This window comes from Homalodisca vitripennis, chromosome X (genome assembly GCF_021130785.1).
Source record: "Homalodisca vitripennis isolate AUS2020 chromosome X, UT_GWSS_2.1, whole genome shotgun sequence".
NCBI lineage: Eukaryota > Metazoa > Arthropoda > Insecta > Hemiptera > Cicadellidae > Homalodisca > Homalodisca vitripennis.
In genome coordinates this window covers 50,619,782-50,647,061 of record NC_060215.1, presented here as the reverse complement: position 1 = coordinate 50,647,061, position 27,280 = coordinate 50,619,782, and positions in this window count along the sequence as shown.

Sequence of the window (27,280 nt, the reverse complement as noted above, 5' to 3'; positions counted from 1 at the left end):
ACATTCAGTTTGGAAATAAAGGTTATAGTATTTCTCCAATGATCTACTTAAAAGATAAGTGGAGTATTTTGTACATATTTATATTAAATCTAAATTCTAGGAATAAATAATCTTACATACATTCAGTAACCAAGGCTTGAGTTGATATTTCAAAATTATTGTTATTTTTTCATTGTTTCATCCAGTTCTTAAAATATATTTTTGAGAGTATTTATATTTTCAGATCTGCAGTTATTTTATTTTGTTGTAATGAAACCAAGAGGCTTGTGTGGAACCAACATAGCTGTGTCATTTACGGCAACTATAACTTAGTAAACTCTTGAACGTTAATGAAGATTGAGTTTAAAGTAATAGGTACATTTCACCGAGTTATTCTTCGCAATATGATGTGACAGAGCTAATGAGTTAAACACGAAAAAAGGAAGAATAAGACATAAAAATCCATATAGTTAAAATTTTAGCTGTAAAAGTATCTAAATTATTTCATAATTTCAAAAGAACCAGTTTATTGTTCATTGCAATTTAAATATATCTAAACCTTAATTTATCACTCGGCAAAGAGAAATGGTATTATCACGTTTTTTCAACATTTCCGGACTAATGAATCAAAGAATCCAGTATTACAATCAGAAACGTTTGGTTAGAAAATAATTAAACTAATTATAACTCCGAACATTTCGAAGGTTAAGAATTTTTTGCACCCTATGACTAAGGTTATTACATATCATTGTGTTGTAGAATGATAATAGCAATTTTTACTCAATTGATAATTAAGTATTACTATTCAAGATGAAGATAGCTGCCTACTATCCAAAATAAATTAGCTACGTTATTTATCCATAGATCTCTGATTCTGAAGAAGAGTATAAAGAATGAACTTTTTACAGCCCATGCAAAAAAGAAATTAAAGTGCTCTTTGCTTGAAAAATTATGCGTGAAAAAGATATTTGGAAGAATATAATAACCAGCCAGACTCAAGAAATAATAACCTTATTCATGTTTGCTATCAGCTAAGGAGGAATGAGACGATCTCATCATTTTCTTTAATTAGTTTCCTTATTGATTTAAGTGCAAAATTATATATATATATATATAAATAGATATATATAATACTCAGTATTCAAATACAGAATATAAATCCAAATTACATTATATTTAAAAGTGTTCTTTTAATTTTAAGTGTTCTATGTTTAGTCCACAAAATATTAGGGTTATAATAATCATAATATATGGCAAGTTAGAGAACGGTATGAATTAGTTATATTCATAAATGCACGCTTTATTATGCAATCTGATGTACCAACAGGTTTATTGGTATTGACTTGTATGAGTGCTCAGATGTTTCTAGTTTACGTTCCTTATGAACAAACTATATTTTAATTGTTTTTGGAAACCTATAGATGATTTGCATTGCGTAACTCACAGCCTAATTTTTGTACAACCGGTAGAAGGATTTTCGGTGAAAATGGACTCTTTTGCTGTGTTAGTATTAGTATGACTCGAAATGAAATGGTATCAAAAGTTTAAAAATATTAGGCTATACATCTTTTTACAGGATATTTATTTAGGCTTGGCACACTTAAAACCAGCTGTAAGTCAAATTAAAGTTAACCAACCAGATTAAGGCACGGTAAAAAGGCCCTGTCTGTTTATAACTATGGTTTAATTGTTACTTAGGTCTAGCGAAATTAATGCTGCTGAAAATCTATTTCGTTCTTAAAGGTTATTCCTCTGTCGATGTCAAGAAGAAATTGGGCGTGTGCCTATACTATCCATATAGGCTCTCGGCTCCTGCTCTATCAATATAGACCAATGGAAGAAATCCTTTGCAGTCACTTAACGTGAATTGCAAGATCAGACCTAACTTCACTGAAATAAGTCATGGTAATTAGAAGTAAATAGTTTTCCATATTATAAAATAAAAATATGGTTAACATTACGGTATTAAACGATATTTATGTTTGTTTTTGGTATCAATTAAATCAATAGAAATATGCAAATTGTAATCACCCTCTGAAGGAATTTCAAAATTTTCGTAGATCATGCCACCTAGAACGTAAAACCTATGCGCGCGCGCTTGAGTGTGAATTTATACAGATTTACCTCAAGTACATATTTCAGAGACCAAATATCTCATTCATATTCACAACTTCTCCAGTAAAGAGACTCGTACGTTATATGTTTATTTTATAAACTGCAATAATGCATTATTTTATATAAGACATGCAGGATTATTAAACATGAAATGTAGACATTCAGTTGTAAAAAGAGTTGGACAAATGTATGTATGTGAGTTGTATGTGTGTATATGTTCTCATAAACACAGCAGCATGCCGGACACCCCGTTGAGCAACAAAAGGTCACATAGTGATTGAAATGTCAAGAGACAAATGTTTGGTCAAAGATGGTCACTCAAATGCATTGTTGTGCTGTTATAAATATTGTTACTGTAACCCTTACGGATTTTTTGTCGTTAATTCTTGGAAAATAACAATTGTCCTCACTCCTGGTCTTACTTTTCAATCCAATTGGCAAAAAAAGAATTATCATTTATCTTTCTTTAGCTTAATTGGCTTAAAAGGATTGTGTTACAATATTGGCAGTTAATTAATACATGTATTGGGTAACGAGAGAAGTATTTGAGACAGTTACAATCAAAAATGAAAACTGAGCAACAAGATTTTAAGCGTTATTTGATTTTCCTTATATTGTAACCCCTCGCCACCTATTCCACGATCTGGGTGTTACCTACTCTGTTGACAGTTGAACACTTACAGAATAATAATCTTCCATCGTTATAAAATTATAGTAAACTAGAACAATATAATATACGGATTATAAAACATCATCGGAATAACGTTATATGTAACATAAAGGGAGGTCTATCAGACATTACTAGACTTAAAATCAAAGCACACTCATATTTGATATTTAACATAATGAAGAAATTGCTAAATAGTTATTTACTTAGTAAAACGTCTTGGCCTTTTTCTAAACTTTATATATATTTGTATACACTGTGTATCAAGAAGTTTAAAACTATTATGTGTTTGATAAACTTCGTTCAGTTGCTGTGTTCGTAGGAAGTATAGTTTTACTTAAAGGAAAAGGAATTTTCATGGAAGAAATCAGAAATAGATCTAGTAATAAAAATAAATATGTCTATTTAAAAGTTAGTATTCAATTAATTCAGCGTTACATTTTTACTATAGAAATGTTATAAGAGTCAACGTTTAGGGACCAGTAATATTAGATTATGAATTACTAGTATATTATTGGGTATCATTTGAAATTAAAAAACCCCTTGGTTGGGATGTAGGGCTATGATTCAGTTACTTATTTCTTACAAATTACAATATAATATTAAAATAACATGTTCAAATGTACTCTAATTTTCCCACTCTTCAGTAGCTAAGTAGTTCTTATGGTTTACAGACTTAATAAGTGTTAATATATTCTCTCATTCACAGTAAAACACATAATGAATCATTGTAACACCCAAAACTGGGTTGGTATGTGACAAACAAGTTGAAATGATTAGCCCCATTCTGGGTAGCGTGTAGAAAGTCAGCGTCCTCCAAATGTTTCTCGCTTCGCAATAATTCTGCTTCAAATCCATATCGAAAATGGTCCAAATCTTGCGACATTCTGTTTCAGCTTTTCACACCTGATTAGTGGCTGGGGTAAGAATATGTGAGATTTTACCATTCCGTATATTTTGTATCGAACCCTTTAATTTTAAACCATATTAGAAACTTTCACCAATCATAATAATTTTTATTAGAACCCTGTAATTTTGGACCATATTTGAATTTTTAGCGGGGTTCCCACCCACAATTACAACTCTTGGAACATTTTACTTTCATCTGATACAGGATACCGTCAGTGCTTTCAAATAATAAACGGTGTAAAACTAGTTTGAGGCTTTACGTATGCAGCAATTGCATAAATGAAGTCATACTTTGAAAAAAACTGTGTCTTTGAATCAGTCACAGTTATAGTTGTCATGCTAACTTCACGCTCTGTAACGATAGGTTGTTCTAAGAACATTAATGAAGCCTAAAAATGAAACGAGCAGCAATAGAGTCCAGGTTTATTTGTATCTGAAAAAGAGGGTATATTTCAATCCTTGAAACGTACCATTTTATTATTTGTAAAATATACGGTGGCAAACATCCAAAATTCTAATATCTGTTGAAGTCATCCATCGTTAATAGCAAACTTTAAGCAAAATCTATGAAACTTCTTAAAAAGAGGGATTTACCATGTTAGAAGTTTCGGTGGACGGTAACAAAATGACTTCGTTCTTCAATAGCTGGACTAACTCGGTTTCTGGTATAATCGACAAGTGGGTGGCAGTGAATCGATTTTTGTGAGGTAAGAATTCAAACTGTATTCAATTAAAAATCCAAAAAACATTTTGAGTACGTTAAGTACAACATCAACAACAGAAATAGGTCTAAAATTAGAAATATATAAGCCAATTTTGAAATCGCGTTGCTGTGACTAATACTGCCTTATAGATCAAAGCAAACATGTTGTTAGTAATCTCCACCTGGATAGTGACGAAAGTGTAGAAAGGACAATGCTTTTCATACGACGATAAGATACATGCGACGCGACGATGCGATAAATTCTTTTCGTATTACGTGCCGGAATATCGTCAATAAATTCTCATTTTCAATCTAAAACTATGTAAATTCAACCAGTTAGTTATCGTAAAAGGGGAACTGATGATAGTTATTCAGGCAACAAGTAATCACAAACAGTTGGACACACACAAAACACACACACACACACACACACACACACACACACACACACACACACACACACACACACACACACACACACACACACACACACACATATATATATATATATATATATCTTCAATTTGCTCTAAAATCCGTTATGTTTTGCATTTAACTCTAGGAACACTTAGCACTAAATGGACGGCTTACGTTACTATTTTGTAATATCCTGTTCAACTTTATTATGTTTAATTCAAATGGCTTTGACTCTATGTAAGCAGACTTATCTGCACACGCATGCCTTCATCAATTCCATATTTTTGGGATTGTATGGAAAGAATTTTTAGATTTCTAACTAGAATGATTTTCTAAACCTAAGCCTAACTGTTAATTAAATTTAATCAAAAAGTTTTACACTGCCTGATTACATTTATAAATAGTAAATTAACGTATCTCTATGCACACAGTCTGCCATGAAGCTTTCAATTAAATACCTTTTTACAAATGCATGTCGTACAGATTTGAACCTAGTTTTGAAAAAAAAAAAAAAAAAAAAAAAAAAAACGTTAGTTCGTATGATTTTTAACTAAACTTACATTTAATAATGGAAAAGTTTGATTGAGTACATTAAAATGAAGCTGTGTACTATACTGTGGGACCAATAGCTGGCTTATTACTAAGGTAGCTCCATCATGCACTGTGTTAGACGAAGGGGTACTTAAGTTGCTTCAGCAAAAAATCGCACCAATAATGGGTGACTCAAGGACGTTACCAAGGACATTAATTGTCGAGAACGCTTATAATAACAGGCTTAACCCATAACGACCGGTTGCAGAGCATTGTCGGTCTTGACATTGTCGTATCTAATCATACCATTGTTGCGAAAAACAATACACATACCTGTACCGCACCTTAACGTCCATCAAAATACTTTTCGTGTCCATACAGTGATTTACATTATCCACGCTACCCATGCTTCTTGACATTTCAGCAGCCACTAACTTTTCAATTTCCATTAGTTTAACTAGTTCTGCACAGTAACAAGTCTATAACGTTTTATCTAATCAATGTGTGGTCTTTTGTTTAATGTTTGTTATTAACGATGTAAAATTCGAAATAATCATAGTATTTTGGATAATTGCCATCTGTATATGTTACGTAAATAGAACCACACGTGTCAAGGATCTTTCTTTTACATCAGTTATAGAATATGTCATGTTCCATTTGTTTTACTCTTATCGATGGCAAATTTCCGAAATCGTATTATCCTATGAATGTGTATTAATTCTATAATAAAGTGTTTATGCAACAAAAATAACATTGATAAAATTTTGCTTCAATACTTAAGTAGCCCATTAATGATAGTTCTTTGCACATTAAAAAATGTAGAAACACAAAAAATTGAATTAGGAAGACACATGCAAAGGTAAACTTTACAAAGTATAATTTAGAAACAAAGAACGAAGAAAATTTATGCAGCTGTGCAAAAAAGTCAATTTTTGAGTAATTAAAGGATTTTAATTAATCCACGAAATTGTATCATATAATATAAATAAATAAATAAATATTTGTTTTCCAACATTTACATTCATGTTTACAAATAAATGAAAAAACTTAGGAAGTCACTGACCAAAAACAAGTAGCGGGTCAGTGTAACAGATACACAATACACAAATAAACAGTTTATAGCTTGCTCTCACATAAAAAAAAAAAAAAAAAAAAAAAAAAAACTAAAAAGTCAACAGACTGCTCTCCGCGACGTCTGCACAAGACTACAGAAAACTACAACCAAAATAAATACATATAGCCGACTTTTATACAATATAGAGTGACTAGGAACTAATTAGACAATGCAAAGAATAAAAAACATGCTATGAAAAAAATACAAATATACAATATTATGTATTAGAATCATAAATAATTTTACAAAAAATTGTATAAACAAATATATTGAAATAATGGAAAATTAAATTAATGTATCACATAAAATTACATACAAATATCAGAAAATCACATACGGACACTTACATGCATACTATAGAACATCCACACTCCAAAACATACATTCACACGTACACACTACTATGACAAAAATTATGTAATAATTATGTAAAAAATGTAATAGGTGGTTGCATAAAACTTAAATTAATACACTCGTTAAAAAAGCAATATCAGGTTTTGTAAATAGCCAGGACTTTAGTAAGGAGCAGAATTGTTTTAAGTTATTACTCGATTTGATTTCATCAGTCATTTGATTAAATAATTTTGGGCCCACGTATTGAATGGACTGTCTATAGAGTTCTTTATTAACTTTAGGTAACCTGAAGATTCTACTTTCACTAATTCTAGTTTTATACGTCAAACCACTTGTACGAATGTTCATAACCACGTGTTCATAATGTTCTTAAGGAATAGGAAGGTTCCTTTCAAAATGTTAACACCTGCTATAGCCTAAACGTCCTGGAGACTTGACACTTGGTCATATTTTCCTTCTGGTGTGGATAAAAGGTAAAAGAAATGGCCGTCTGTCAGTACAATAATTCTTTCCGTTACGGTATCGGGTCCATCAGCAGGACTTGCTAGTACATAAATTATTCTAGCAGTTTTTCGTCTCTGTTAAACGGCATATTAAAAACATAAATGTGGACCCAGGGGAAAAATAAAGCATTTTTTTCATTATAAAGGAAGTATTGTAAAAATGTGTTTGTTATATTAAGTAAATGAGAAAAGTAAATGATTGAAAAATGAATTTACTGCAAGGTACACTTTATGTGAACAGGAAAGAGTAAACGTATAAATTAAATTACAGAGATTGGACTCATGAATGCTTTTTACTTGCTAATTTTAGTTCGCTTGATTATACTTTGAAATCCGCACTTTTCTTTGTTTTACTGATTGAATAATTTGCTGAAGGCCATCCTTAAAAACACGACAGAGCAGGTTAAAAGGTCAAAGGGTTACAGAAATTTGAATAGCCGATTATTTCCTCTAATTCGATATCAGAGTGATTGGATCCTACATTAATTTCAAGTTTATACTCTTAGAATTAATTTAAACTGTATATTAAAGTTTTGTATCCTTTTTATTTTTGGTTACTAATTTGGTTTACTTTCGTAACAAACGTTTTTGTTATTTTTGTTACTACATGTTGATTTTAGGGTCGTATTAAATTACTATGTTCACCATTATAAAATGAATAGACATTTGATTTGATTAGCTAATATGCTCTCTTTTCCGCATTGGTTTTGTTTAACGAGATTGAATAATGCCTAATAAGTGTTTTGAACATAGTTTACGTAATGTTGTACTTGTATAATGAAAGTAAGCAAAAAATAGTATTGGACAAGCAGCTAACAAATGGTATTGAACAATATATTATTTACAAAACTTTAGTTAAAACCTTGTATGTGTTACATATCATCCAGCAGGGACCACTTCTGGCTGGTTTATACCTTCCAGTTGAACCTACCACTGTGCACAGCAAATACCGATATGTCACTTAAATCTGGGCAACCGTATGGATGTCCAGGAGCAGCACATCATTAACCGCAAATGTCGAGATTCTGGGGTGCAGGGGTAATGCGATAGATCTAGTCTACTGCGGGAGATGACTGTTGGAGTTGGTGGGGTTTGTCCCCTAAATATCAGAGGTTCATACTAGCCTCAACAAGAGTGTGCCACCCGCTGCCTGCTTTGACTGGAGAGGCTGGTTCAGAACTGTCTTCCCCTCTTTCCGGGGGACATGACTTTGAGATTAGTGCCCTAATTCTTCTTCATGGATCTCGATAGGAGGCGGCCCCTACTACCTAACCTTACCCAACCTGAATATCCTGTCCGAAGCAGAGCTAAGGTCCTTATAAGACTACATGCAATTTAGAAGCGTCTTGTCCTAAGAGAATAAAAAACCAAATGTTTAACGTATTTTAGGAAAACAGATAAAGATTAAAAAGATGTACAAGTGATCAGTACAAAGTGTAAAGTTTGTATTCGGCATTCAGATTATCCCTACCATTTATTGTAAATTTCATTTACAAGTTGGATACAGGCAACTAAAAGACAAATATAGTTTCAACAAAAATACTAAGTTATTAATTTCACTTTATTTATTACCTATGGAGTACTATTTAAAATATGGTTTAAAAGTATTTGTAAACAGTAGCCTACTTTAGTTTTTTGAGTTATACTGGAAATGACAAAAACTGATAAAAAATTATAAAAAATATTTAGTCAGGCTCGACTAAAAATGAGAAAATTTAATACGTTTTTCGAAATAGAATTCAGGTTGTAAGAAACATGAAAACTACTAAAAATAATGAACATGAAAACGGATAAAAACATACTTTGTGTGTCTTTTGATACTCTACTACACGTACAAACACGGTTTATACTTGTTGGTTTTAAAACATACTTTCATGTCACGCTTTCATTGCCGAGAATCTTATAAATGAAAATAATGTTGTATTTAATGTGTTATTCAAAAACTGTTGAGCCAGTTTGCCTCGTATAATTACATAAATTTATTTTTCTGAAAGCGATAGAGGGATTAATCATAAGGAAGACCATTTATATCAAGATTTTATATAGTTAGCTCTCACAGATTTAACATATATTACGATGGTAGGTTTTAAGTGTAGGTTTGAATACAGTTTAATTAAAATATGGATTAAAAATAGTTTATAATTTCACATTTTTAACCATGTTGATACCTCCCACAGTAACTTCAAACAGAAATAGTTCGTTTAACGATCGATTTCACTCTTAAGTTATTTTTCTATATCGATTATAAAAGACCAGGTTTTATGCTTATAGAATGTAAATTAGCTCTCGGCTCCTGGTGTAAGTAGGGCGCCCAGGGAACGTAGCATTTGATTGTAATACCAATCCAGATCCTGTTTTACTGCCTTTCTCCCACTGCAACCTTATCTTGTTATATAGAATTAATTACAAACACCAAAATTTTCTGTTACAACTTTTGTTTAAAAAATGGCTAACGTCAGCTTTTGAGAACTATCTTTAAAGGCGTTTTCCAGTCTTCATGATCATTAAAAGGATTGTACATCCATAAACACATTCTATTAGTTTCATATTTACATTAAAGCAATATAAAGAATATAGGTTTTTGTTAAACACACTTTAAAGTTGGTTATTTAAATGCAATTCAGTTTACCTAGAAGGAAAGTGAAATAAAAGACGTATACGTGAGAACAGAGCTGCAATGCGTGTTACACTGCGGCAGACCCACATTACCAAATCATATTTCAGTTGGTTGAAATATTTCCATCTAACACTTAATACACTTTGCGTTTTATTTTAATCTTGTTATAATAAGTGTGACACTAAAAAATTGTAAGAAGTTACTTTTTGTTTTAATTTATTTACATAAATTTAAATTTTATGAGAAATTCATAATATTAAAAACCAGAAATTCAATACGGCCGGCCCTTATACTCAGGTTGTTAATTAGGAACACTGGTTATGTGGGACTCTCTACAGGTTGACCAATACTTGCTTGCTACTCGTAAATCTGGAATCTCACGGTATGTACTAGCGTCTGACAGTTAGACATTTGACGCTTCTGCTTTTGCAGATTAATAAATCCTCACCTTAAGAAATGGTGATTGGTGATGCTAATTTAGAATATGAGTTTATAAATATTGAGCTAAGGATAAGTTAAGTACAATACAAAACCCATGTGTCCCTTTATGTTTCAAGTGTGAGGTAGAGTAAGGTGGCGGAAAGGGCTTGATTTCCGGAAACGCAATTAGTAAGGCAAAGGGGCAGTTAATTATCCTCTGACAGGATAATTACTCCACTAAACAGTAAGCTGATGTTAGTGGAGTAATCAGTTATGTAGCTGTAGGAACTCATCCCACTCCAGGAGACAAAAGGTAAAGTTGCAGAGCTCTTCAGTGAACACAATCAAATAGAGATAAACTAAATTCACTGTGTTTAATCGGTCTGAGGGAATCAGAGATGAATTTAGGAAGGCGTTGACCACGCATAATCCTTGAAAAATATCCTGAAAACCGCTTCTTGGACAAGTAGGCTTTGGAGCTACAGGAGCGCATGTTCTAGGAGGTATTCTCAGGTAGGGCTTTTGTGCCCGAAGTTCAGAACATTAGTTTATCAATGTAGGCTTACCAAGAAGGCTTCTCTCTGTATCAAGTTGAAAGGGCCAGGGATTGCTAGCGATATCTTGCTCAGAGGCTGATGGTCGATAGTACTAAAGTGAAAGGGTGTAACGGTTGGTAACTGGAGGGTTCCCATTCGGTTTACAAAAACTTTTCAGAGTCAGTGGCCTCTGATTTGGTAGAACAGCAAGGAATTAATTTTTATACATAGTTTTAGGGTCTCTGAAGGAGATTTGAAGATCGTTGGTAACATATACGCATAGATTTCGAATACTTCTCTCTTCCTGACTGACGAATATTTTGTGGCCACTCTAAGGTCAGGGAGCTCTAGGGTGTTCATTGGTGGGAAACAAATGCAAATGCATCCCCAATGTGCATGGTAATTCATGATGATCAAGTCAACCATTAGCACATTCAGCTGATATTAGACGTGTTTTGCGGTTTTTTAGCAGATGTGTTTTACATAACCTGGTTAAGGAACGCTAAGTTAGGGAGAGTATGATATTTTGGCTGACTAGTATCAATAAATATTTTCGGGACGGCCCCAGATCATGTCGAGATCGCACCTAGCATATATTAATGCCGATTATCCACTCTATAAGGAACTGGTTAGCATGATGGATTATGCCAGAAAATGGAATGAAACCTTTCCGAGGGTTGTTTGAAGAACTTACATTATGATATATGAGGCAATTCTAGCACCTAAATAAGAGTTGTCTCTTTTATATATAAATATATATATACCTTAGGTGCTATCACACACACACACACACACACACACACACACACACACACACACACACACACACACACACACACACACACACACACACACACACACACACACACACACACACACACACACACACACACACACACACACACACACACACACACACACACACACACACACACACACACACACACACCACACACACACACACACACACACACACACACACACACACACACACACACACACACACACACACACACACACACACACACACACACACACACACACACACACACACACACACACACACACACACAACACACACACACACACACACACACACACACACACACACACACACACACACACACACACACACACACACACACACACACACACACACACACACACACACACACACACACACACACACACACACACACACACACACTCACACACACACACACACACACACACACACACACACACACACACACACACACACACACACACACACACACCACACACACACACACACACACACACACACACACACACACACACACACACACACACACACACACACACACACACACACACACCACACACACACACACACACACACACACACACACACACACACACACACACACACACACACACACACACACACAACACACACACACACACACACACACACACACACACACACACACACACACACACACACACACACACACACACACACACACACACACACACACACACACACCACACACACACACACACACACACACACACACACACACACACACACACACACACACACACACACACACACACACACACACACACACACACACACACACACACACACACACACGGGCGTAAAGTACCCCAAAGGGCGATTCTCAGATTAGGACATATCTCAAAACTGGCATGTGTAGAACGACTCATTATTTTCTGATCATGCTAAGATTTGCTTTAATATTTTGGAACGGAAATTATAAAGTGTTACAAACATAAACCATTACAAGGGCAAGATTAAAATATGCCTTAATTGGATTTACTGGTAAACAAAAAAAAGGTAAACTCTTTTAAGGAGAACTGTTGTATGCAGGTAAGTATCTTAAATAGACTGGTCAAACTCTCAGGCTGTTCTACTGTGGAGGAAAGTTAGATCTCTACTTAGGAGTGTTAAGTCTTGGAATACCTGGGTATGACGTGGTTCAATCATTACTGGGAGTTACAAGCAGCCAAGGAACTATTCTGGAAGCACTGATACCGATAGGAATGATACAAGGCTTCACAAGTTATTAGCATGTTATTAGATTCCCTACTTAATAATCTGAAAGAAATTAATTGAATGTTACCGATTTGATGATAACTTTCCTAAAAGGCGCATTGAGAGTGTTAAAAAACTGCATGAGTTAGTCTAAATCTTCTGTACGAAATGTACGTATTGCTTCCTGGTTGTATCATTCATATCACAACTAACAACCTCATGACTTTGATATATCAACTATTATCATAGAGTATGACATAGCTTGGTAGTGGATTTCAGTGGAATTGAGTGGGTGAATGGTTCGTTTTGTCCTCATAAATCATTTGAGAGTACAGATGTCAGGTTCGCTAATAGTATAGCCCTCACATCCTCATAGTTTGTATTGACGGTTCTGGGCACATGTAACTCTCGTGTTGGTGAGAGAGGTTCTCATACCAAAGCGGGGGATATCTGGCCTGGATTAATATAACACTTTTAGCAGGGTGTATTTGTTTTGCTTTTCTTTAGACACTGTAGAAAAGGTTTCTGTTAGGTTTGTGTGGGAGAGGCTCTTTTTTATATGTAAATCCTATCATACACATCTGCATACAAATATGTGAGAAAGTATATGATTCTACTTTGCATAAATAGTTCTGCATGATAAACAAAGCTTCAGTGGCTAAAGATTTTACTTTTACTTTTGCTTTTAAAGACATTTTACTTCTTGAACTTTAAAGAAAAGGAAACGCTATTATTCATGCAATTTTCGACTCAGTAATGGAAAGAAGCATCGACGGATTGTCTTGCTCACGGAAATGGAGATAGTTATCTTCCTTTTTGAGGCACCGTGTAAACGCAATGTTAACCAGAGACGACATGGTTGTATTCTCTGTAGGCTTTTGAACCTGATTGATGATAGTTTTTCGACCTGGTAAGATTACGCCCAAGAATTTGAAGACTATATTTTTATTCTTTATGATCTGAGAAGTTTCACGTCTCTGAGGGTCTGAAAATTTGATATCATAATCCAAAATACCACCAGGAAGAATCGTCTTCAGCAGGTAGGTCGTGTTTTGAGCTCTGGATACATATGTTACAGCTTGTATGTGTTTGAGATCCGATCAAACATGTTTTTGCAAAGTGCCACCAACCAAATAACTACGTCCACCACAGTTGCTCACTTACACAGATAGTAATGATTTTCACTCGTTCCGGATATATTCTTTTATTTTCTGTTTATTGGAGCAGCAGTGAAGTTCAGGGTATCTTGTTTACTAAAATAAACCAATATAATGGAGTATCGATGGATCTGACATACCGTGACTTATGAATTATTGAAAAGACGGACAGACAAACAAACAGCGCATTCATTGGTCTATGAGGAACCTATATACCATGTTTCAAGTATCCAAAGAATGCCTTACAAGAGTTACCACACAGACAGGAGACAGATAGACCGTACAAGGACGGTAGTAATTAACGTGAGAGTACCCACCAGTGCGTGAACCACGCTTACACACACCCCACTGCCTTACAAATCGTTATTGTTGTAACATTTGCATAACAATGTTAAGAATGTTCACACGTTTAATTTAAGTAATTTGTAAATTAATGATAATGAACATTTAAGTTCCTTGCTGTAGTGTTCCTGTTCCTTATTATAAATTGCATTATTGATGTTAGTTATGTATTTTTAATATAACTGGTATAACACTTTCCTGATAGGTATTAATCAAAGTTTGATTACAATACATATTAGTCATAATTTATTCATATTTTCAATTTCACCATGTAATACATTTGGTACACCTATTTATTACTTAATTTTGCATTATTTATTATAGTACAATTTCTCATAAGTATATATCTTTTGCGTTTTATAAACGAATAGCCATCAAAACCAATGTATACATTCAGGGTTATTGTATAATATAATTTATGCTGTAGTACACTAGTTTAAAAATGTAGTAGATAGTGCAAAACCCCTAAAACATTGTGCAGTATATGTCCTGTTTATGTTCATCGGACAGTAGAAGAAAGTATTTCAAATCTAGGTGGGCTGGGAAAAAACGCGACGTGCAAGATTTCCTTCCAGGCATAGAAAGCGTGTATTATTGTGGCTCCTGTTATCAGAGAATTAACCAGATCAAGGTGACCGGCTGATAAGGTATTGAATGTTGTTAATTAAAAGCGGAAATGTAATCTGTCTAGGGTTTGGCTCTGCTTTTCGTTTTGAATGATGAAAATTACTTATTGCTTCCTGTAACATAACGTCATTCCTATTATAGCACATTTGTTTATCCATGATTGTTTCCTTATAGTCTTATAACAGGCTTTGAAATGGTTGGTTACTGTTGGTTTCGTGATAAGAATTTAACATAATCAAAAAAGCGGTAACAGTATTGTTCTTCAAAATGTGTATTGATAGTCTTATACAGATAATTGTATTGAAAACCTGCATGTGATTCTGTTGAACGAAACATTAACAAAACTATTGTTGTATTCACCTTAAAGAAAATATAACCGTTTCGCTGGAACCTAACAGTTGTGTAATAACAGATTTGGGAGCCAATAGCTTTTTGACCCGTGTATTAAATATAGTTCTAATATATTTACAGTTTGCTTAGCATTTCTAGCACCCAGTTTGAATAACCTTCCTAGGATTTAGCATAAGAGACGAAAATAAAAACAAATGTAGTTGTTAGCATTGTGAAAAGACTATCACACTTTAAGAACAATAGCTTTAAGTGCAAGTGTAAGTTTTTGCCTCTTTACGCTGCAAAATGGTGGGGCGTACAAATTCTTACACATAAAAAACGGATGTTGAAAAATGGAAAATGTGCTGGGTTGTGCTTTAAAATGTCTTAGTGCATTTTCCAGCTAGTTATCATAAAGTCTAGCATAAATGGTAATAATTAGAATTGGATTGTTTTTTCCTTTTGCTATAATAAAGTCTTTATGAAACAAAGAAACAGTCTAAAATATTCTTAAAAGTCTGTAAAGAAGATTAAAGTTTTTTTTTGGCTAAGACGATCCACTTATACAGTGCATACGTTTTTTGATATGTATTTTTGACTAGTATATTTACGATAGATAACACCATACAGTTCTACTGATCCGGGAATTTCACACATGAAGAACATAGATATTTTTACATGCACTAATTTCATTCGTCTTGTCATAATTATCTGAAAAGCAAATTTATAAAAAGTTTCTCTCCAAACCCATGTATAGAAGCAGTATTCAATTTAAATAGCATAAACAATTAAATACGATAAGGTACACTCCACGCACTATGCAAAATAGTCTGTAGATGAATGGAAATAAAAACTTTTTTATAGAAAGAGGCAAGGCCGACATTAAAAATTTGCAAATGAAGAAGGAGAATTACTAGTATTTTAACCTAGACCTCAGGAATTATTACAAACGTTTGCTTCCAAAAAATAAAGTATCTGCCTAGAAGACTTTCATTGAAAATTGTTAAACACAGTAATATTACACCTGGGAAAGTGGCACTTTATGTTTCAAATGTAATTATTATTCGTGTATGTAAATTTATAGACCTCAGGAATTATTACAAACGTTTGCTTCCAAAAAATAAAGTATCTGCCTAGAAGACTTTCATTGAAAATTGTTAAACACAGTAATATTACACCTGGGAAAGTGGCACTTTATGTTTCAAATTTAATTATTATTCGTGTATGTAAATTATAGACCTCAGGAATTATTACAAACGTTTGCTTCCAAAAAATAAAGTATCTGCCTAGAAGACTTTCATTGAAAATTGTTAAACACAGTAATATTACACCTGGGAAAGTGGCACTTTATGTTTCAAATGTAATTATTATTCGTGTATGTAAATTATAGACCTCAGGAATTATTACAAACGTTTGCTTCCAAAAAATAAAGTATCTGCCTAGAAGACTTTCATTGAAAATTGTTAAACACAGTAATATTACACCTGGGAAAGTGGCACTTTATGTTTCAAATTTAATTATTATTCGCCTAATAATAATCGTGTAAACATAGTTAAATAAAGTTCCTTAGACGATTACCGACTCATAAGGAACAATAATTTAAAATTTAGAGCACATGATAAATGCATGAAAATAGTATAACATTTATAAAAAAATTTTCTTTTCTTTTGCTAGGAATAACTATGTAATAATTAATCCTCTGACATATCCCCTAAAAAAATTCCATTTCTTGTTCCTCAAATAAGTAATGGCTAGCCGGATATATGATTCTTGAAGGGGAGGAATGTATACATGATACTTATTGGAAAAAACGTTTTCACTCGCCTAAGTATGATTGTGTAGAATACTAAATAATTGAAAAAGAGGCAAAATAATACTAGCAGGTCACATGCAATGTGCGACAATTTGCATTCATTTGATCATCAAAGGGTAGCACAAGATTTTCTTTTCATTTTATTTTAATAGATCCATCACTTTTTAACACAATTTTTCAGTTGTAGGCTGGCTCTGCTCAGTTCAGCGATATATATTAATGTTTATTACATTTTTTATAAATGCTTAACCTTATGTATTTTTTTAGTATTTTTCTGATTCTTGAAAAAGAGGGAAGATACAGTTCTTGAAACGCAGTATTATATTTTAACACTATAATAGTGACAAATGTCCAGAAAGTTTCAATAATAATCCATCGTAAATAATAAATTATTAACAAATTAGTGTAAATGTGAGGCAAAGATTAAGTGTGTAACATGAGGTATTTTAAGATGGTGAGGTATTTTATTTTATCACAAATGTTATATTTATTTGCCTAAGTGTAACAGAGATTAAAGCAGCAAAAAAAGATATAAAGGCTCCATAAACAGCCTAATATATCGAAATATATTGTGACGTTAGTCTTTGAGACGGCCGTCAATATCTAAGTCTAAATCTAAATCTAAGTTGGAATCCGGTTATCAGATTAGCCTGTAGGGCGAAAAATGATTTCCACTCCTAAAGCATAGTGTTTAAATTTGAGTTGCATGAGTTAAAAAATATTCGATTAAATTATGTTTGGAACTGAGGCTCTCTCAAAACTGGACCACTACATACACTGTAAAATGGTTACTAAAACTGGCACCTAAAAGTATTTGTGAATAATGCGTTTAATTAATTAATTAGAAATTAAATTCAGTGATTATCGAGTAGTAACTCATAATTTTGAGGAATACCAATAGTTTTAATGTTAAAGGAAAACCATTATTACATAATAAAAATGATTCAAGATATACTTGGGTAACAGATCCATCTTAACTTTTTTTCCAGTGGTGATGTAATATTCCAATCTGGTGAACTGTAATTAAAGATATGAGGGCGTTTTAAAGGTATAGAGTTCGCAAATTCGATAGTGTATTTATTGCTGCGCCTGAACAGGTTATTAGGCAATACACTAATAGTTCAGATACTAGTAGGTATCGAGTTAGTGCAGGCGCGCTTCCGCTGTTCTATTATGTAGTTTAAAGTTGCAGTTGCTGGACCTGTCGACTATATTAGCAAATTTGAACATTTCGATCACTCAGTCTGTTCTTTGGCCTTGCGAGGTGATTAACTAAATGGTCACAGGAGGTAGAGTCTGTGGTGAAAGACGCGTGGTAATAGTGAGGCTTGATTAACACTTGTTTCATCGGAACAACAAACTAAGATTTTAGAAAACCTCTGTTTAAAAATCTTATTCGAGGTATATTAGGCCAAATGAGTTTCAATTATGTTTCATTAATCCTGTGATTTGAATCGTTCCTTAAAACTGCCCTCAGTATTTGCTAATACTAATACTCTTGTATCAGACACTTCACTGCTTGATTGCCAGATACCAGAATATACTGCAGCTATTAAAGTCTTGGCTTGTATCTAAGCATACAGTATCAGACCATTGTGTTATTCTTAGAATCGGCCAGTACATTGCATGGTAGCCAAATAAGACAGTGTGGTGTTGAAAAGTGGTAAATACACTATGATCAGGAAAATAATATGCACATATTACGACAGTTCTCGGATTATGAGCTTGTGCTGAGATTTCTAAAATAATTTAAAAAATAAATAAAAATTATTCTAAAAATAATTTTTTTGTTTTATATCGAGTTAATGTTTACCAATTATAGAAATATTTTAATATTTCATATATACGCATATTTCATGCATGCGAAACACAAACCAGCACAACATCGTAGTTTATACTTTGATTAACAATAATATTAAATACATACAATAAATACAACAACAACAATAAATATTAGTTTTAACTTAATTCAAAACATTAATTACTTTTAAAAGCTCCTGACATTACGTTTCTGAGTGGGGTAATGCATTTGCTTGCATTCAACTCTTTTTATATTCAACTTTGAAGAAGATCTTTGGGTTTTCATATGACAGTATTCGTTCAAGATTTAACAGTTACGTCTATAATAACCTAGTAAATCGGTATTGTATTTAATATTATAATTTACTTTCCTTATTATTGACAACAAATTTTAAGTATGCAGTAATTATCAGACATGCATTCGCTCACTCCAAAGTTAATTGAAATATGATGTCGTAACGCCGAAACGCTCAGTATAGATGAAAACTAATTTTCTCTGTATTATTTAATTCCTAAAACGTTGCTCCCAATACTAAAATCTTGCAGCATTTCACAAAACGAGACATCGAGTTCCGTCAAAAGAGAGCAAGGAATATAAAAGGCTACCACTTTTAATATTTCTTCTCAATATATATTTAATATTAACATTTACAGCCATAGCAGGTGTGGAATGGGCGGTGTCCGGTTGCGTTAACCTTTTTGAATTGAAATTAATTTTATTTTGCATTTTGACAATAACAAATTGTGTTGCAACGTCAGTTTTTTAAAGTTAAAAGCCTAAACCCTCTTAGACTTAGTTAGTTTCTTTTTTTTAGTTGGTGAAATATGCCTCTTGAATAAAGGCATATTTCATTTCGTTTTTTTTTAAACTAATATTTACATCAATCCATACTTAAAATCATCACACACACGCGCCCTTATCCAGTTTGATAAATAAGATCCGAAATTGGGCTTATTTTAGACCAATATCAATTAGTTATCCCAGCGACTCTCCATGAACTCATCAACCGAGTAAAACGAATTGGCCACCAGATGGCGCTTCAGTTGAGCTCGAATGGTATTTAGATTATCTGTTTTTTTATGCATTCAGGAAGTTTATTAATCAGCCTAACACCAACTTGAGACGGCAAATGCGCAAATGCTGCCGTCCTGTGCTGTTGTACTCGCAAGTTGTCCCTGCCTCTCCATACCGGTGGATGTCTCGGCCCTATATGAAAGTACACATGGTCCAGCAGTACGTAACCACCTCCAGCACACAGAGGCAGGGCAAAGTAAGCTGCTTCAGTTTAACTGCACCTTACACGACTCTCTAAAATTTTGTTTCAGCATGTTGCGAATTGCCTTTTATTGTAGTCTAAAAACCCTTTCCAGTCTGTATTTGGCGTAGTTCCTAAGGCTTTACCTAAGGCTTTAAATGTTAAAATAATTCTGATAATAGGAATGTACACTTTGAAATAAGTTTCAATGGTAAAACATAAATTGGTTATAACATATAATCATTCGGTATTAATAGATTCGTATAGTTTAAAATTTATCACCATTCATCGGAAAATCAAAGTTTTTACATATACATATTTGTTACCACTACTTCCTTACATTATTTGGATTTGAGACAATTCCCATTTATAATGCAGTTTTAAACTTTATTCCCATGTTAAAGCAGATTCGCGGGTGGCGGCTAACTAGCTATCCTTCTTTTGTTGCTTGTTGCTGCAGGAAACCACCTGTCGGTAAATCTTATTACCAACGTCACACTTCTTTAATGTCACAGATTCTAGTGACCATCTTTAGACAACGTTTGGTAAATGACGTAAAACTGATAATGATTATTATCTATCCTTTATAAAAGCTTAATTATGTCAAAGATTCCAGTTTACTCTTGTGTTGACTAGTGTAGATATTACTGTCCTTTTGTAAAATGTCTCCAAAATCTGTTTGCAAAATCAAAAATAGCTGAAATATATACGACTTAACGTTGAAGTATCAAACTACTCCAATGAATTGATATACATTTTGGTAATAACATTAGCTTCGCGTAGTGCTCAATTGAGTAAGCTTTATCCAATGGTACGGGTTATTGAAATAGCAGCATTAAGTATGCATTTCATTCAACAATTCTATTCACTGGTATACACATATGGCATATGAACATTAACATATAATCTCAAAAGCAGGCAACCCTACACTTATATGGTTAGACTTCATCATGTCATTAAATTCAGATTATATTGCAAAATGCGTAAAAACTAGCACGAGATCACCATTTAAAGTAAGTTTAGATATTATCACACCTATCTAGTTCTGTGCTGCTCCATATTAAGTGAATTAATCTTCATACAGAAAGAACCAGTTCTTGGACACTGCCATACGCTAATTCCCAACTTCACTCTCTTCAACTTTTCTGAGACTTGGCAAACATGTTATCCCTGAATTTAGAACTAAATTTGTTGAGAAAAATCCACATAGTTCTCAAAAAGTCCATAACTTTTGAGGTTATTTCTTTGAATTTAATAAGCTGTCCATACTACTCTTAGATGTCACTAAACCAAACTAACATTTTTACAAGCACGTTTTAATAAGTGATGTTTTAATAATCCTCAGTTTCTTACCTTTAAAATGTACATTAGAAAACGGGGTTTTTAAAACTTTATTTCAAAAATGTCAAACACACTTAAAGAGCTGTGCACCCTTGGGAGAGAATAATACCTGATTTTCTATAACTAATTGGATACCTTTCATGAACATTTATAATTAATAAAATTTTATTTTAGTTTCTGTCATCCATGTTAATTATCAATCTAATTGAATGCTTTAATTTCTATAAAAACTGTGAACTGTTTAAATATTATACTGTTTTAGCCGCACATTAGTGTAGTGCAGGTGGTGTTTACATTACTTTGGTCATTTCAAAAGTATTTTTAAAAGGCTCACAGAAAAAATGATAAAAATATTGGTATGAAAATAGCTTTTGTAAGGATATGGAAGATGACTATAGGGAGTGATATGTATAAATATGTTAATTTTTAATTAAATTAAATAAAAATGTAATGTTGATCGTAAAACTTTCATAAAACACCATTATATGAAGTTATAACTCATATATACAGTGGGCAAAATCTCATTAAAAGTTTATTGGACAAAGTTTAAATCCTCGTCGAGTGGTAACTTTTTTAATCTGGAGGATAGTTATATTAAAATAAAATAACATCCAAAATCGATTGCACCACCTGAGACTGCAAATAACGCCGTATAAACAAGACATGTGGATGAGGATTACTGACTCGTTATTCCGTAGACCTGCCTCAATAACTTTTCTCTGGTCGGTCAGTTAAGATCTACAAATTCTCATCAGCTTCAAACCGTGTGTGAACCGGTTCATCCGATTTTTACGGCCTCGTGTCGAGTTTTCAGGCCAACCTTATCTACAGAAGTGAATGGGAACCGGACCCCAGATCAGTCGGCATTGCTCAATCTTCGTTTCATTCATGCCCTAATTTTAATGGCCACCAAACCCGGCGTTACGTCACATTTCGGGAGGAGGTCCGCACTTTCCACATATCGCCACACGCACTGCTACAGGCTACACTTGTACTAGTATTATATTACACGTACTGTTGTTATCAGATGGATCATTCTCCCTTGTAACCTCCACTTCCCTAGCTTACCGTTCTTGAAGTAATGACAGCTTTGTGTACGTTATCCTGTGAGTGGTAATAACCGCGAGAAATTACATTTAAAGAGCGACTTAGAACCAGCTAAGCTATGTAAAATAATCATTAATACTAATTACAATGGCATTAATACGGGGCTTGATGTAAAGTTCGTGAATAATGTACTTTCTAAAAAAACAACAGTCATTAACTTTAAATTTATAAGTTACAGTTAAAAGCTGAATCCTGCCAAGGACCGCTGATTTCACCTACAAAACAACTATATTACTTAATTGAATATTATTCTAATAGTTTTCCTTATTTGTTTGATTACTAACTTAAAAAGTATATGCCAAAATTTGTGTTTTTAAGTTCGAGTCAAACATAAAATTATGCTATAATTAATATGCAGGTTCATTTCATTAAGAATGGAATATAGTAAGTAATTTAATTAACGGTGTAACCTGTATATATTAAAATCTACACATTGACTAAACGTAAAAATGCGGGAAGTAGCATATAATAGGTATAGTAAAAAGAGAACTATAATGAAAAGGAACTATTTGGACGACCATTATTAAGGTTGCTAGCTAAAAATGTATAAAATTTCAAATACATAACCTGGTTAAAAAAGTACTATATCCAGGTCTGAGGTCTCTTAGTATATCAATTTTTCATTCAGAAATTTGACTTAGTATAAGATTACTTCATTGATACAGAGGTATTTATGTCCAAGTAAACACCAATATTGTGAAAATACTCTTTATTGGAATATTCTATTTATCTTGAATGATATTATTTTCCAACAGTTACTAGCTATCTGCTGTTTCCTTTATTTTTTATAAGTTTTATTTTTCAAGGGACCACTCCCTTTAATATACGCTACATATACTTGTTTCGAACAATACTATCTGCTAACTAAATATGTTACAGCTATAGATGTATTGTACAGAAGTTTACCACGCTCACTGTACAGACGCACTAGTGCGTACTAGATGATTAAAACTACTCCAGATCACTCAGTATAACGTTGCAGGAAATACTTTATGGCTAATATTTTATATATAATACTAGTATGTTGCTCTTATGTCAGCATGAGGCATCTTAATTATTTATGGATGTGCAACAAGGATGGGGGATTTTTTTAGGTTCGTCAACACGGAATAGCCCAGTGAGGACGAATTATGTGGCGAACTATGTGGACTAGGGTATACAAGTTAAACTCTTTCTTCATACAGGTTAATGGTACCTTTAGGAGGGTGGGAGGGGGGAGTGAGAGAGAGACCAAAATTTTAAGTTTCTCCAATACAATCATCTATTGAAAATTATATTAAACTTTATGCAACATTTCTTTAGATTTATTAACTGGTCATTTGAATACCAACTTTTTACAAGGAATAAAAAAAATTCTTTTTTACTATTTATTTTTATTCCTCTAATGGCTCAGCAGCTGATTGATATCACCTTCACTTTGAACATCAGTAGACTTGGGAGGAAGAGATCGGTTGTATTCTTTGCCTCTAATCTCAGCCAGTAAACAATAAAGAATTCACGAAGTCTGTTTTAATCATTTTTAACCTTACATCACCTGTCAAAGTCCTTCTTAAATCTATTTAGTTAACAAAGTCCATGTACAAGGTAACAACATATGCTTTTTGACTAGAACTGAAAAGATAACGTTACTAAGAGGTAAATAAATAACGAAGCGTATTATTGCTTCCACTCAATTGATTATGCTATCGCAAGAGCACAGGCTGCACGAACAAGAACAACGTTAGTTGTATTTTATATAATACAGCTGATCGTGTGACTTTTAGCGAATAAATTGATTTTTATAATTTACAATAAATTGTACTTTCCAACTGCTGATTGTGAATTCTCAAATAAACTAATACGTATATAATAATAATTCTTATATATATATATATATATATACTTCTGCAATAACTACAATTAATAAAAAAATTCAATTAACAAACATTACAGTCATTTTATCTGTGGCGATTCAAATAAGCTGCAAAATATTACTTGCAATAAGAAAAAAAGTAAAATGTAATATTTCGTAATTTCAATGCAATAATTGAACATTTAAAAAAATGCTAAAAAATTAGTGTAACACATTTTGTGGCAAGAACCATGTTAAAATTACATTGTTGAACATCAGTAAATTTTCAATACTAAAAATGCTCTATTTTCTGATAGAATAATTCCCTTGAGATGCGGTTTGTGGCATTCAATTCAGTAAGCTATTACCTTTAAAATTATGTATCACAAGGTATAGGCTTCCATTAAGAATATTCACGATACCCTCGGCAGGACGTCCCCCGTTGGTGTGACATAACAAAACATTGTTCCAAAAAGTAGATGCCCAATCTCTATCACGATTGTAAGAGGTTTCAAATTTATATTTAAATTATTAAAGGATATATTTGGGTGTTTCCAGACATAATATACACCCTGTATATTAAATGTAAACAGACTTTACAACTGATGCAGCGTTAAACGTGAATGAATAAAATCTGTTACAGTAACAAAACCCAATACTGATAGATCATGCCAATATTAATGAAATATGGCCGTCCATCGAATTATCTATGTATAAAAAAACTACAGGTTTTGAATTTATTAAGGTTAGGTACCAGTTATTAGTCAGTATTTATATTTATTTAGTTATTTGGCTCAATAGAGAATGTCATGTATTGCAAAGTGTGTGTGTGTGTGTGTGTGTGTGTGTGTGTGTGTGTGTGTGTGTGTGTGTGTGTGTGTGTGTGTGTGTGTGCGCGCACGCATGTGAATGTATGTATGTATCTGGGTATATATGCATTGATTGACATTACGAAATATTACATTTTACTTTTTTTCAAATTGCAAGTAATATTTTGCAGCTTATTTGAAACGCCACAGATAAAATGACTGTAATGTTTGTTAATTGCATTTTTTTTATTAATTGTAGTTATTGCAGAAGTGCCAACCAGACACATGGTCGAAATGACCATTGTATTTAGTGCTTAATATTTTTTCCTTACTTTGGACTAAATAAATGAATTTACTTTTAGAGATCTAAAGCTATTTCCTATTACGGTTAGTTGTTTGATACTTGTTTTTATTGTAAAAATAAATCACGTTTTCTTCTTCTTCTTCTTATATATTATGGAATAAAACAAAGTAGCTTTGAAACATTCGATTGCATTAAAAATATACTTACTTTTTGGGACAAAGCCGACACAAAGTCTGTGATCATAAACTCCAGAAATTTCTAAGAATAATATTTTAAAATAAAATTTTAAAGCTACATAGACATATTAAACAATATTTCTTTATATATATATATACAGGGTGACAATTAAGTCTGGAACCCCTTTTTTAATTTTTGAACCACAATAGAAAGAAATACCAAAGTTCACACATGCTTACTTGTGATAGTAACGCACTCATCTGCCCAATTACTTTTACAACCACCTAGGACATTGCCAGACGATGGGAGGGGAACATATTGAACACTTACTTTGATCACAGGTACTTAAAATTGGTGTTTACTTGTAATACTTAATAATTTACATTGTTCAATTGTTCTAAAATTCAAATAGCTATAACTATTGAATGTTCTCATGTCACAGTTGTAAGACACTAATGGATGGACGGCCATATTTCGTTATTATTGGCATGATCTATCCATACAGGGTAAGTATACATGTATATATATATATATATATATATATATATATATATATATATATATATATAATTGGCATTCAGGACTGCCGAAGCCTCTGTTGAACGGTTACCATCTGCAATGGATAGATCATGCCAATATTAACGAAATATGGCCGTCCATCCATTAGTGTCTTACAACTGTGACATGAGAACATTCACCTTAATTAATGTTTATGTAGTTAAAGGCTTGGAGTCCTTCAAATCACGCTTTTGGAATAGTAGGGAAGTCTTTTTATGTATACACCTAAGATACATAAGTAACCTACGTTACCTTGCATGAACTACAAAAATGATAGAATCTTAAGACCCTTTATTGCAAACACTATGTATGCTTGTAGAGCTTGTAGAAGGTTTTAAAACGTATCGTATATCAACAAACTCCAATAAAGTAGAATCTGTTAGTTTAACAGTTTCCTTTTTTGGATTAGGTCAAAGGTTACAATATTAAAATAATTAAATAAAATGACACTGTTTAGAAAGCATTATGAGCGTAAAAATATAGATTCTACAGTTAAGAGGAAACCTTTAGGCCTACATTTTATAAAAATATTTCAAGATGACATCAAGTCTCTCAATTGAGAGATTTCAAAACGAACTGTTTTATTAATTGTAGAAAAATTATACAAATCCCTTTAATGTATTACTTACATCTTAAACAATTATTACTTACTGGGAAATATAAGTACATAAGAGTATATGTAGCACCAGGTCAGAGTTAAGTAAATAAACTGATCTCCAATGTAATACATCTCTAAGAATACACTCTCAGTAATGATGGAACCTCAGTAGACAAGGGACTTATTTTCGCACCAGAAACCAAATTTGATCACATGAATTTTGTGGCAGACGCTCTTAAATGTGCAAGAAATGCAAGGCTTAAATTCAACCTTTTCCAACAACAGTCAATAATGGATCAGAGTATAATTTCAAATTATGTACAG